This window comes from Leptosomus discolor, chromosome 16, assembly GCF_034619465.1.
Source record: "Leptosomus discolor isolate bLepDis1 chromosome 16, bLepDis1.hap2, whole genome shotgun sequence".
Taxonomy (NCBI): Eukaryota; Metazoa; Chordata; class Aves; order Leptosomiformes; family Leptosomidae; genus Leptosomus; species Leptosomus discolor.
In genome coordinates, this window is record NC_141406.1 from 9,519,458 (window position 1) to 9,533,519 (window position 14,062).

Below are 14,062 nucleotides of genomic sequence, written 5' to 3' on the forward strand. Positions count from 1 at the left end.
GCAGAGCATATTGGCTTAGGTTGGCCTGGTTGTCGAGTGTGAACCAAAATGATTTCTAACAGCAATCAAATACATTTTGAAACGTGCTCATAAAAATGCTAGCTCAGAGGCTCAAAGCAATAATGATTCATGTATTAGCAAATGAACCTGTCCTCTGCAAGCTAGCCCCTGAAATGTAATAAAGGATCAGTCCAAGGAAAGAAAGAAGTGTATTTATTAAGGTGCTGAGAGGTAATATTTCGTGATGGGAGTTTGGGGTGACATCTATTCAACATCTGTGGAATAGCTATGGATTGAGGTGTTGGACTGCAGTCTGGAAGCCAGGCTCTGTCAAGGATGCTGTTATCAAATCTACGTCCACAGAGGGATTTAGGCACTGTAACTGCCAGAAATCCCTCTGTCCCTTGGTGATACCCAAGGTAGGCTCTTTAGTCTGTGTATGAGCAAGGCTGGGACGCAGAGAAGGTGAGAACAGCTATCCTGTATCTCCCGTGCTGTGAGGCTGCCTGCCAGCTGGACCACTAAGGTAAGGCAGGAAAAGGAAATGTCTGTGTGTAAGACCTAGCAGTTTTCAGACAAATAATGAAGCTATCTTCCACCACAACTTCTGGACGTGGCCAAAAATCACTGTGAAGGGATTGTGAATTAAAAAAGAAAGAAAGAAAGAAACAAAGAAAAAAACCCTCCCTAAGAGCCTAACAACATAAGCAGCGGCTGGACACCCCATTTCCTTCTTGTTTTGACCAGAAAAAAGGGTCAGAGTCTCCCTTCTGTTATGCCCCCCCCCTCAAGTGCTCATTGTGCTGGTCCTGGTGCTCAGGGAGGGCTCACAGGACCAGAGCTCCGACACTTGATGAGCTGCAGAAATGTGGGGTCTCAGGCGGCCCCTGGGCTGGGCTCTGCCATGGTTCATTCCCAAGCTCTTGAGCAGAGTGCCAACAGTAAGAAAATGGGAACAAGAGAAAAGAAGCAGCGTGGAGACAGAATCAGTATTTTATGGGAGTGGAAAAATCTTAAATAAATATCTGTACAGAATCCCCACTCTGGAATCGGAGATTATGGTCCATTTTATCCCACTGGTTTTAATTTGTTGCCAGAGGCTCACCCAGCTAACTGGCATTTAGTGAATCGAGGGATGAAGGGGACAATGGTACAGCTTGCAGACTTCAGAGAGCTGTGACCTTTCCAAGCACAACGTATAAAATCTGCCGATATTGCTTACAATGAGCGACCAAATCTGTGTGCCGCAGGCAGAAACTGGCAACCCCACCACTGCCACCATCTGCAAAATCAATACTCCATTAAACCCAGCTGCTGCCGTCTGCCTGCCTTGGGACTGCGGGTGAGGCTGGAAAACAGGGAGGTACCTCAAGGGGGGGTATGGGGGGGCAGGTATAGCCTGAACCCCACTCAGGGGAGCACAAGTACTCAGAAACCAGGCCTCCAGCAAGAGACTGCTGAGGGCTTTCCCCTCACGATGGAGGGTCCCTCTGCACGGGCAGCAGGGTGCTACACAGCCCCTCCACCCCGGTGTCCTGCCCTCCGAGCAGGCATGACCTGGCTGGGGGTACAACCGGCCCCCTCCTCGCTGCGCCCCTGTGAGGGGGGACTCGGTACGGTAGGCCGGGGGGGCGGGCGCTGCCCTCCCTGCAGTGCCTGAGGGGGCTGGAAGCCTGCAGCAGGCCCCACCGGAAAGAGAGGGGTGGGCCCTGCTAGTGGTGGGGAGCCCTCAGGCCTCAGGGGGAATGGGGAAAAGGTGTTTCTTTGCATGAGGGGCGGGAAGAAAAGTCCCGCATACACCCCCCAAAAGGGGCAGCGTTTATGGACATTTTGTTCGGGCATGCGGCTGACTGGCAGTGCCCAGCTGCTGTCCCAGCCGTGTCTCGGAGGCAGGAAGCTGGGCTCCCCAAGGCTGCTCGTCAGGGAGAAGCTGGAGACAGCCTGCGTAGCCTCTCCCTTCCAGGAGGCAGACCTGGCACAGCAATGGCCACACAACTGCTTTTACTCAGTCCAGGACGCTTTCTTGTGAAGCGCCCAGCACTGTGGTGTAGGGGGCAGAATATCCAGGCACGCAGACTGGGTGCATTGTAACAGCTCCTGTGTGTTCTCCATGGTGTGTGGGCTAGAGCAGCCTTAATACACTTCATACACTGAATTCACTTTTCTAGCACACAGGTATATTTATTTTCCTTTCCAAAGCCCGTGTGTGTCTGCGTTCATAATACTATAGTAATGCCTCATGTGTAATATCCCATTCATTCCCATGCAGTCGCATTCATGTTCTCACAGGTACTTTGGATGCAAAGCAACATTTAGTCAAAGCTTCAGAGAAAAGGAATAAAAAAATGCCTTCCTCAAAAAAACCAAACCAAAACAAAACAAAAAAATACCCAAAACATTTGCGATGGTTTCAAGACAGAAACCTGATACTGGCAGAGCCTGGAATTTTCTCGCTGCTGCGAGATCTGAGGCAGAGATTTAATCAGGAGTAGGGGCAGCATGGCTGTCATGCCTAGAAAACCTCAAATTATGCGCTAATTATCCACCTACACTGCCAGGGAATAAATAACTAATGACTTCAGCTTACTGTGCTAAAGATAATTCCAGTCGTAAGAAGTTTGCAGGCTGCTTTTTTTTCTGCGATGTGTTGGAGATGCAATAATTAGCAGTGGTTTTGTTCAGGAGTGACTGGGTGGGCTTTGGGTCCCACGGCCTCTGGAGAAGCAGAGTCAAAGCTCAAGGCGATCACCTCAGACAGGGTGACTCTTGGTCATTGCCTGCCTCCCAAAAGGGATGTGTAATGATGTGTAGCCAGATATCTGCTCTTTTCTACTCCACTTTCCTGCTGTGTAGCGTTGCATTTAATCACAGGAAAGGAAAACAGTTTCAGGGAAACAGGCTTTGTCCTCACCTTGTCCTTGCAAACGAAGGAAAATGCTGACAAGAAGATCCTTTTTGAGTCAAGGCGTTAGAAGTATTGTTCAGAGCTGTAATTTTCTGGAGCTGTGATCAAACTAGATTATGCTAGTGCCTGTGAGTGAAAAATAATGCCAGAAAATGTTTTAAAATTAATTGATTTATCCCTCAGAACCACCTGAGAGCAAAGGACTGTAAAAAAAATAAATCCAGACATTTTGGCTCCAAAAGGCTTTCTTTTCAGAGAAGAGGGTTTGACCCTGCATCCTTCAAGTATGTTCAGTTTTTACTACCTATGACACTAGCATCTCTCATAGCTGTGGTTATACCTTGCAAAAAATACCAAGAGAGGTTCTTTCCTTGTTGAAGCTAGCTGACCCTCATTGGTATGGCTGTGGCAATTTTTAATAGTAATTCCATTTTCCATAAAAATACTGTTCTCAATGGCAAAGATGCTAAAACTGGATTTAAAAAGGTTTTTTAAAACTTATAAGAAAATAATTTTTAATTGTAATTCTCCTCCATCACATGTCAGTGCTCAGCACCTAGAAAGCAGTGAAGTCGTCTGAGAAGTGGCTGCCACATTTGCACAGTGAAGAGGAAGCAACACAGCCTGAACCCTTTGCCTAGTTATTCCTGCTGCATTAACACACTGCGCTACCCTCCTGTGTTCCCTTGTCTAACCCCACAGCAGATCTCGTTAGCTCTCATCTTCCACCAGTCTTCTTTGTCTTCAAGGTTAAATCCCAGGATGGATGTGTGGGTCCACATGAAATTAATTCCAACCCTTTGCAGTGTGAGCAGTAAGCCTTATCCTTGGAGGCCTGGGAAAAGGAACAGCAGCGTTATCCCCTTGTTCCTGAGGACCAGAACAGTTCTAGGTACTGGTTCAGCAATCTCTCTTGGTAAGTTTACGATGATGGCGGAGTTTCTGTAATTGCATACTCAGTCAGAGCTTGGGAGCTCTTTATTTTTTAATAATACCTTCCCATTTATAAATACACTTGAGGTACCATATTGCTGCAGAGTGTTGATTTGCTTGTATTAGTAATCACTTTCTTCTTCTGAGACTGAAAACTAAATCTAAGTCAGGATTAACATGTCCAATGATGACTTTTTAATTAAATAATTAAGGTGTCTCAGGTGAGATTAATTTAGTCTCTCATTGTCTCTTTAACTTTAAATGGAGACTCGTTTATAAAGAATTTGAGAAGGGGATGGATATAGGTAGCTAAGTTGTTAGAGCTTTGAGTGGATGTCAAGATTTTTATTTGTAATGTTTGTGTTTTAAGAATTGGTTTAAGTGTTTAGCTTAGCTTAATGACACTAAGTTAGTTTTGTGTGATTAAAAATGGATTGAAGTTTTTTAAAGTTGGAAAACTAATAAGCTTTTAACTTTAAAAAAAAAAGTGGATGTTGAAACTAAATGTGAAACTTGTGGGAAAATGCAGCACTTGATTTGAGAGGGGGAAAAAAAAACAAAGGCCAAAACATTCAATTTACGTCTTTCAGAACTATGGAGAAAAGTCAGACTGCAACATCCAACCAAAATGACACACATCTATAAAATGTCTTTGTATCCTTGAATCTGCCTTTTTTTTTTTTCCTCGGCAGGAGAAAGCAATGGCAAAATTTCACTTATTTGTTGGGTATGTAGAGACTTTTTTTTCTTGAACAAAATGGTCTCGGCAGTACTTCCAAAATGAACTTCCAGTTGTGTATATATGTGCTTGGTATTTGGATAGGAAACTTCAATGATTGAACAATTTGACATGTGAAGAACCTACACCTACACGTTTTGAAAAATATTTTGCACAAGACCTGCAGCACCTTTCTCTTTGAACTCTAAGCACACACTGTGCTACCCTGTGCCCTTGTGTGACTCTAGCAACATTAAAGCTGAACTGAACGGTTTGTGTTGGTGACGTTAGAATTACTGGTGCCTTTCTGTGATAGTGGCCTTTGGCTTCTGTCAGAGGCGGTTGCTTTACATCAGTCGGAATCTTATTGGTAGTGGCATACATTCAAAGATAGCAAATTTGAGTGAAAGGAGGAAAAAAAAGCTATTATTTCAGCTAAGGTGTGCATCTTTTATCTGGTATATTAAGGACAAGAACACTAATGAGAAGTGAAGTACCATTGCATTCCTGTGTATCAGAGTGCTACGGCCAAAGCAGCTGGTAGGCAGGGACTGCAAAGAAGAGAAGATGTAGCCTTAATTTTGCATATATGGAAGATAAGCAAAGAATGAACCAAAGAGACTTGAAATACAATGGGTTTTGCTCGTTACTGAGCAAAGAGTAAAATGTGACTACCTTCTTGTTTTCAGCAGTTCTTAGGCCTCCAATACAGGAGACAGATAAGCTGTCAGAAGTGAATCTTGAAGGCATAAACCTCAAGCACATCGTGTTGTGACTGCTGAGCTTAAATGAATAGACTGCATTTAGTTGCTTGCCTGAAGACTGAGGGGAAGATGCCTTAGACCGTCCAGCAGTAAAACATTTCCACAGAGGCAAAAGGCATTACCTGGAGTGCTGCATCGTGTTATGTAACTGTCCTTCATTTGGAAGGCCAGGTTTCTGAGGATTAACCCATTACTGAATCTGCAGCCTTATCTGGAATGGTTGTTTCTGTACTCAAGGGTTTTGTTGCCTGAGCTGTCCAGAGATGGGTACCTGATGAACCTCGATGGCCTCTATCTCTTGCATGACAATGTAGTCTCTCTCGTTTCAACATCAAAGTATAGTGTTTCTCCATATGGATATGAGTGGAACAGCCACTCCTCAAAATAACTTTTTGTTTTAATTAAGAGACTGAAGTCTATCCCTAATTATCTTTCTTACAGCTTTCAAAATAAGGAGCCCTTCTTTATGGGATTCTACACAGGGGCCACTAAGAGTTATATGAGATTACTTGTGCTTTGTGTGTAAATGTGGTTTGTTTCTCCTCGGGCTGAGACAAAAGGCTGATATCAGTCAGAATCACGGAAGCATGAGCCCGAGGGACCATGGTGTGATCAATGTGGCCTAGATGGCTGTACGGGTGTGCTAGACTTTTTTCTGCATCCTTTTTTTTTTTTTTTTTTTTTAGCATTTAAAATGAGATTTTGTTTGCTTGCTTCTTTTTTAAAAGCAGAAGAAGTAGCAGTTTTTCTATTCTAGCAGTTCTGTGTTTTACTGAAGTACAAAGGCTGCTGGCAATATGGGAAAGCATGAAAAGAACTGTGAAATTAATTAAATTGACACTTCAAGAAAATACCTATATTGTTGCAATCCTCCAAGCAGCAGCATAAAGCAAAGTTATGACATTTTGCCAAATGTTATTTTTCATGAGTAAAGGAAATCTAGAGTTTTTGCTAAACTCCGAAAGCCAGGGGTTTGGTTTGATACGGATTTTGGGGGTGAGAGAGAGTTTGTTTGTGAACTGCATGCAGCTTGGACATATTTCTCTTTTCCGCTAGCTGTCAAATAATGAACTGTTCCTGGATGGCATCTTTATTAATAAATTATCATTAAGACTTGAATTCAAAATCTGACATAGCTTTTGTTTGATTTTTATTTTTTGAAAATTAGAGAGCGTGTTATGAAACTCATACAAATCAACTCCAGTTCTTTCAGGATCCCAGGTGTTATTAATTAAATATGAACAATATTTACCCCTTATACCCTCAGTTTAAATATTTTAATCTTCTTTCCTAGATCTTCCTTCCCTCTGTTTTTAATTTGGGATAATTAGCTGAAGCTGACGAACTTTGTTAGTACCAGGAATAAACCTATCTGGAGTTGAGGAAGAAGGGAAGTAGGGAAAGAATGAGAAATAGAAGGTAAGCAGATTAATGTATCTAAGACTGACTGTCTATTCCCAACTTGCAAGTCACGGTTTAGGTGGGGGGTTTTTGCTGTTCGTTTTGTGTAGGTGTGTTTTTTCTTTTTTAACACTGGCTATTGTACATTGTTATCTTTTCCTACATAAGCAGTCTTAACAGTGAAATTTAGAAGCCTGTACTCTGCTCTTGCTTAGGGGTAAACGATATCTGTTGGATGAAATTCGCTCCTGTGCAGAAGAATTAGTGCAGGAGTTCAGACCTCCAAAGCAGGGCAGTAGAAGCAGATGGGTCTTAACGCTGGCCTTGTGTGCAGGGGTGAATTTTATCCATGATTCACGTATTTGGAGACGTGGATTTCTCCTATAAAGTAATGAGAATGGCCCACACGGGAAAACATTGATTGCTTCCCCTGCCCTTCAGTGGTAAATATTGCATGACTATCTGCTCATCCTTTGAATTAAAGGAACAATCCAATATCCATTTTGGTTTTCTACACTGTATGCCAGTATGACAAGCTCTTTCCTAGTCTTCATAAAAAGCAAAATCCAGAGATGTTTCTGCTGAATGCTGGATGACAAATAAGAGTAATGACTTCCACAAGAAACCTCTTATGTTTGGCTGTTGAATATATGGTTATGATTTTCTTTTTACTTTGATAGCGTAGAACATTTCAAAGCCATTAATGTAGGACATAACTGTATGCCTTGAATGTGTTCTCACCATTAGGATCCCCAGGTCAGCTCCTGAAAAATGTAAGCTATGAACACTTGGAAATGCTTATTTTGTCTGCTTGGATGTTTGCAAGCAAAGCTGAAAAAATCCTCACCTGCAGGCATGCCCTCTTAGAGATTTTCAGAAATATATTGACAGAATAAAAGCAAAACCCCAGTTCTAAGATACAAGCAGGTTTTTTTCCTTTAGAAAAATCTAAAGGATCTTGATGATCTCAATGAGCAAGATGAATACAATTAAAGTTTGGGGGCGGGGCGGGAATGTTCTTCCTCAGAATATAGGCCAGCTGCTTAATCTTTAACCAAATATTTCTTTTTTCCACAACCCCCTCTTGTAGTTCCACAAATCTCTATGAACAACCCAGATTTTACGTTTAAACAATATGGCATAAAATTTCTCAATTATTTCCACGCCTTGAAGTTCAAACAACTGAAAATAAATAGGGCACTGACGGGTTTTTGCTGCAACCCACCTCACAGTTTCCCTGCTTATTATGTTGTATTTGAACTGCACCTGCAGGTTTTCACTGGTGGGCTCCTTTGGGCAAGGGACCTGTTTGACCTCAGGGTGGCCCAGCTCTGATACCCAGCTGTGACCCCCATAGATTTTCCTTATATTCTTCCATCTCCTGAGTTGCACTGCCTCTTGTTATGTCATTCTGGCTAGTTTCTTGATCCCATCCATATTGATTTCAAGGAAATAAATGTCAGACATTGCCTGTATGTCACTAGCACTTCTCCACTTGCTGGTTAGCTCAGGTGAACTGACTCTCGCAACAGAGCTGGGAAAGAGCATGATGGCAGCACACTGTGTCTGTAGCTGGTCTTTCCCTTGGAGAGACAACAGTGATGCGTCTGAATGATCAAACCCTATACAAAGAACTTAAAGAGAGTTTAAATAGATGTTGGTTGATGGAAGGCTACTGAGGAGTTCTGGGTTGGTGGTACTGTTTATACTCGCACTTGGCAGATAGCTACTCACCCAGAGCCCACTGTACTTCGCTGCAGTTGTTTGCACTCAGCACCGGCTGGAGCGTTTGGCACATGAGGAAACCATCACAGGTGGCTGCGCGGTGAATAAAAGCAGAGCATTTGTAGTGAAACACCCTCTGAATAACGCTGAGAGTTATAAGCAGTGGTGCAAGTGCCCCCACCTAGAGACAGTCATCCCCTCCTAAAGGAACAGTGTGCTTATTGTAAGCAAATGGGGCATTGGAAAAAGGAATGCCTGAGATTTGGCAAATCAGTGACAGTTGCCAACATGGAAGATTTGCTGGAACCAGGGGAATCCTCCCTAGCGGAACCCTTGGTAACAGTTCAGCCAGGGAAAGAAGAGAAACCTGTAGAATTTTTAATAGATACAGGTGCCACATTTTCAGTCTTAAATCAGACCTTGTTACCTGTGAGTAGGCAGACTTAATATTGTGGGAGCAACCGGGCAGGTTGGGAAGGCTTGCTTTCTGAAACAATTCAAATTCAAAATTGGGAAAAGCGTAGGGGTTCAGAAATTCCTCTACCTGCCTGAAGCCCCTAAACCACTTTTGGGAAGGGACTTATTAGAGCAATTGAATGCCGAAAAACCACATTGAAATCCTAAGTCTGGCCCTCACCGTACCCCAGATTAGAGAAGAAGAAAGTAGACAAGAAATAAAAGATCAGGTGTACCCAGGAGTATGGGCCTCGGGAATACCTGGAAAGGCTACAAATGCAGAACTGATTGTTGTTAAACTCAAAGAAGGAGTGTGACCCGTCAGGGTAAAACAATATCCTTTGAAACTGGAAGACAGACGAGGCGTGTAAAGTACTCTAGGAGAATTTGTAAAATTTGGATTCTTAATTGAATGTTCCTCAGAGTATAACACTCCTATTCTGCCTGTCTAGAAGCCGGATGGCAAAACCTATCGATTGGTGCAAGACCTGCGGGCAATAAATCAGACGGTTGAAGATTTGCACCCGGTAGTGGCAAAAGCCATACCCCTTATTGACTAGTTTAAAAGAAACCTATAAATGGTTCACAGTATTAGATCTGAAAGATACATTCGTTTGCCTCACCTTGGCCCCTAAAGCCACCATTTATTTGCCTTTGAATTGCCTTTCATCCTGGCTCAGGATGAAAAACGCAACTCACCTGGACAGTGTTACCTCAAGGATTTAAAAATAGCCCCACGATCTTGGGAAAACAATTAGGTAAAGAATTAAGAGGCCTGGGAAAGACCTCCAGGAAATGGCATAATGGCATCCTTTTGCAATATGTGTGGATGATATTTTGATAGCTACAGAGAAGGATGAAGGATGCAAAGAATGGACTGTGAGTTTGTTAAATTTTCTTGGACTAAGTGGTTATAGAGTATCATTGCAGAAAGCCCAGATCTTGAAGAAAGAAGTAATCGACCTGGGATTTGTGATTTCTGAAGGACAGAGACAGCTCGGGAATGACCGAAAGGAAGCCATCTGCAGGACCCCAGAAGTGACGTCGGTAAAAGAGCTGCGACCTTCTCTGGGAATGACAGGTTGGTGCCGATTATGGAACGATAATGATGGACTTCTAGTTAAACCCTTGTCTGAGCTTTTGAAAAATGGTGAGACACAGTTAACGTGGACTGGCTAAGCCAAGAGGGCACTCAAAGAATTAAAATCGGAATTGATGAGGGCTCCAGCTTTGGGCCTGCCAGACATAACAAAGCCCTTCCGGTTGTTCTCATATGAGAGACAAGGAGTAGCTTTGGGAATTCCAGCCCAGAGGCTGGGTCCTTATAAACGAGCAGTAGCGTGCTTTTCCAAACAGTTGGATGAAGTCGGTAAAGGAAGGCCAGGATGCCTTCGGGCAGCGGCTGCTGTTTTGATCACTCAAGAAGCCTGAAAATTCACCTCGGGACAGAAGATGATTGTGCACCCTTCCCATGCTGTAACTTCTGTTTTGGAACAAAAAGGAGGACGTTGGCTCTCGCCATCAAGGTTCCTGAAATATCAAGCAGTCCTGATGGAGCAAGGTGATGTAGAAATTGTCACCTCTACCACTATCAACCCTGCTTCTTTCCTAAGTGATAAGCAGGAGATGGAGACTGTTGTGCATGACTGCACAGAGACCACTGAGACTGTGTGTGCAGGCAGGCCTGATCTGAAGGAGGAGCCGCTGGAGGGAACTGGCCACGCTGGGTGTCCCAACGGGAGGAGTTTTCTAAAGAATGGAGTTCGGGTGGCGGGGTATGCAGTGACCACCAGAGACCAAGTCGCTCCCTGAGGGCACATTTGCACAACGAGCCGAAAGTCAGAGCTCTAGAGCTTGCTAAAGGATTGCGGATCAATGTCCGGACAGACTCAAAATATGCCTTTGGTGTCGTTCGTGCCCGTCTGGAGCTATGTGGAAGGGACGTGGGCTTTTGACGGCCCAAGGGAAACCTATTAAACCTGCTGACATGATCTTAAGGCTTTTGAATGCAGTGCAATTGCCTTCGGAGGCTGCAATTATGCACTGCACGGGGGAGGAACAGCTCCGCTGGGGAGGGAGCAGCACAGAGGCCCCCGGGGCCGGGGGAGCGGGGGGAGCCGGGCCGGGAGGCGCCGGGCCGGGCCGGGGCCTGTGAAGGGACGCGGCGACACGAAGCCGCTGCCCGCCTCGCTGCCGCCGGCTGCTATGGCAACGGCCAGGCCACGCGCCCGGAGCCCCGCGCGGCAATGGTACGCTCCTCCTGCCGCCGCCTCCTGTAGGGATTCCCCCCCCTGCGTGTGGCGCGCTAATGGTACTTCCCAGGGTGCATGCGCTCTGCTCGACCCACACGCACCACCACAACCCCACCCCCCCGCCGTTGGCCCGTCGCCTGCGAGTATTCCTGGCCGTGGCGGCGCGTCACTTCCGGCGCGGCTGCGCAGCTCGTCGCGTGCGGCCGCCGTTTGGCCCGCGGTGGTGCAGGTTCCGTCCGGCTGTCGCTCGTCTCGGCCCGGGAGCGGCTCCGGCGGGGGAAGCGCTCCCCGCCGCCCCGAGGGAGCACCATGCCGGCCGGCCCCGTGCAAGCGCTGCCTCCGGCGCAGCCGGCGCCGCCCGCCGAGAGCAAAGCGGTGAGGGCCGCGCGGGCGGGGGCAGGCCGTGCTGGGGTGGGCGGGGCGCCCCGCCGGCGGGGGCCCTGGGCAGGGCCGCGGCGCGGGGCAGTGGGGCTCCCTGGGGTTCTTGGGGTCCTCCGCTGCCCCGTGTGTCGGGCTGTTGGGGGTTGTTTGGGGGGGGGAGCGGGGGGGGGAGGGTGTCTGCCGTTCCCTCCTGCGGTTTGCTGCGGCTTCCCGGAGCAGCTTCCCGCTCGACCGCTGTCGGCCTGCGGCGGGGCGGGTGGGGGCTGCGCCTCGGCGTGAGGCTGCGGCGTTTGGTGGAAGCGGCCCGGGGTTGTTCTTGGGGTGGGCGGGAGGGTTGAGCGTGAGCTGTGGGAAGAACCGGGAAGAAGGTGTGCGAGGCTTGAGCACCCCAGGCCCGGTGTGCTGGAGAGCAGAGCAGTGTCGTGTGTCAGCATCCCGTGCCCGGTTCTCTTCTGCCTCGGCCATGTTCAGCTCGCAGGAGCCTCCTCCCGAGCTGGGGCTCCATCCCCGATGCTGCTGGAGCTGCTGTCCTGCCTGCACGTTCCAGCATTTCCCGTAGCAGCCTCAGTGCTGGCCCAGCTGTACAGCAAGGCAGAGCAGGGAGCTGATGGGATGGAAAACCTTGGGCGATGGGGTGCAGCTCACACAATAGCCTTGAACCCCTGAGCCGCTCCACAAGCCTCGGAGGGCGGTGGGAGCCGCGTGACCCCAACGCCAGACCTGGCAGCCTGTCCTTGCTCCGGGTTGAACAGAGACAGACGCGTGCGGTGCTGCAGCCCGGCAGTCTCCAGCTGCCGCAGGGAACAGGAGCCGCTCAGGGCGAGTCCCTGGCCCCCCCGGCACCCCCGTCTTTGGTCAAACCAGCCCCTGTTGGAGCTCTGCAGCTGACGCGTGCCCTCCTTCCTAACAAGTCGCTGTCAATGGAGCGTTCTGACAAGGGCATTGATGCACGCGCTCTGGTCTGAGGGATCGAAGACTCTTTCTGATCAGAAAGCTGCGTTTGTATAGTTGGGCTAAAGCGTCCACGCGCTGTCCACGCGCTCTGTTACACATGACGATTGGTTCCTACTCTCTGTCCATGCACCTGTTCTCCACGTTTCATTGGCTGCTATTTTGGAGGCTCGCCTTCCTCTCCTGTCTAAGGCTCCGCACCTGTTTTCTTCCCTGTTCTCTTCCTTTACTCTTGTTCAAGGTGCAGGGCAGAAACTGCCTGAATCCTTTTAACTCTTTCCCTCCTTTCTCTCCTTCTTCCTCTTCAGGTAGCAGCAGTGGGGGTGCCCCCAGGCTTTCGGGAGAGCCTGACCACAGCCCCTTGGAAGCGGCTGGCTGCAAGCAGCGGGCGCAGCCTGTGTCCCGGCAGCTGCAGGGGGATTTTCGTCCCACCACAGATCGCTCGCTCTGGGGAGTGATTCAGGCCTGGGGAGGGGTCAGGCGAGCGCCGATATCCACCCTCCTTTGTCAAACCGGCTTTGCCCAGGGGGTGGATGGGGCACATCCTCCCTGACTGGATCCTGGCCCTTCAGGCTGCTGGCGCTCTGAAACCCCCAGGGCCGTTGCCCCGTTACAACTGCTCTGCTGCTCTACGCTGTGTTTGGTTGGAAAAGGCTGCTGCTGCTGCTTCAGAGCTTCACAGGCTATGCAGAACACCTGCTAGGCGAGCAAGCTGTGCCCTCGGCACGGGCAGTGGGACCCTGCTCGGTGACGTCCAATGACAGGATAAGGCGCAACAAGTACAAGCTGGAACATAGAAGATTCCACGTGAACATAAGGGAAAAACTTTTTAATTGTGAGGATGACAGAGCCCTGGAACAGGCTGCCCAGAGAGGTGGTGGAGTCTCCTTCTCTGGAGACGTTCAAAAGTTGCCCGGGCGCGTTCCTGTGTGACCTACTCTAGGTGGTCCTGCTCTGGCAGGGGGCTTGGACTGGATGATCTTTCGAGGTCCCTTGCAACCCCTGACATTCTGTGATCTCTTCTCTCGAAGGTCCCGTGCCAGGAGCACTGGCCCGCTCAGATTTGAAGCTGTCAGCACACGAAATCTTCAGTCTAGCCCTCCTCCTCTTGCCCGTGCCAGGAGCGTCGGCCTGCTGCTTCTCGTGCCTCTGGAGAATCAGCTGGCGCAGCTGCCCGTGGTCCAGCGGCACTTCCACTGCCCAAGAAAATGGCCAGCCGTCACGCACCCCGTCACAGGCCTGACATCCGTGGTGGGGCGGGGGAGGCTGGTTGGGGTTGGCTGGGAAGGACAGGGGTCAGCGGGGGATTGGGCGGGGCAGCCAGGGGGGAACGGGGCATTGGGCGTTGGCTGCGTGGCCACAGCCCCTCCCTCCCACCTCCCCCACTCACAGGCGCCGATGGCGTCGGCGGTGCCGTTCGGGGCGGGGGCCGTCGGGCAGAGCTGGGCGCGATCCATCCCCCAGAGGAGCTCGGTGCCGCCCAGCAGCGGGTGGGCGAAGGGCTGGGCCAGGTGGGAGCCCTCAGCCGATGTGTAGCGCAGGATGGACTCCTGCAGCAGGAGCTCGCGGGTCCTCT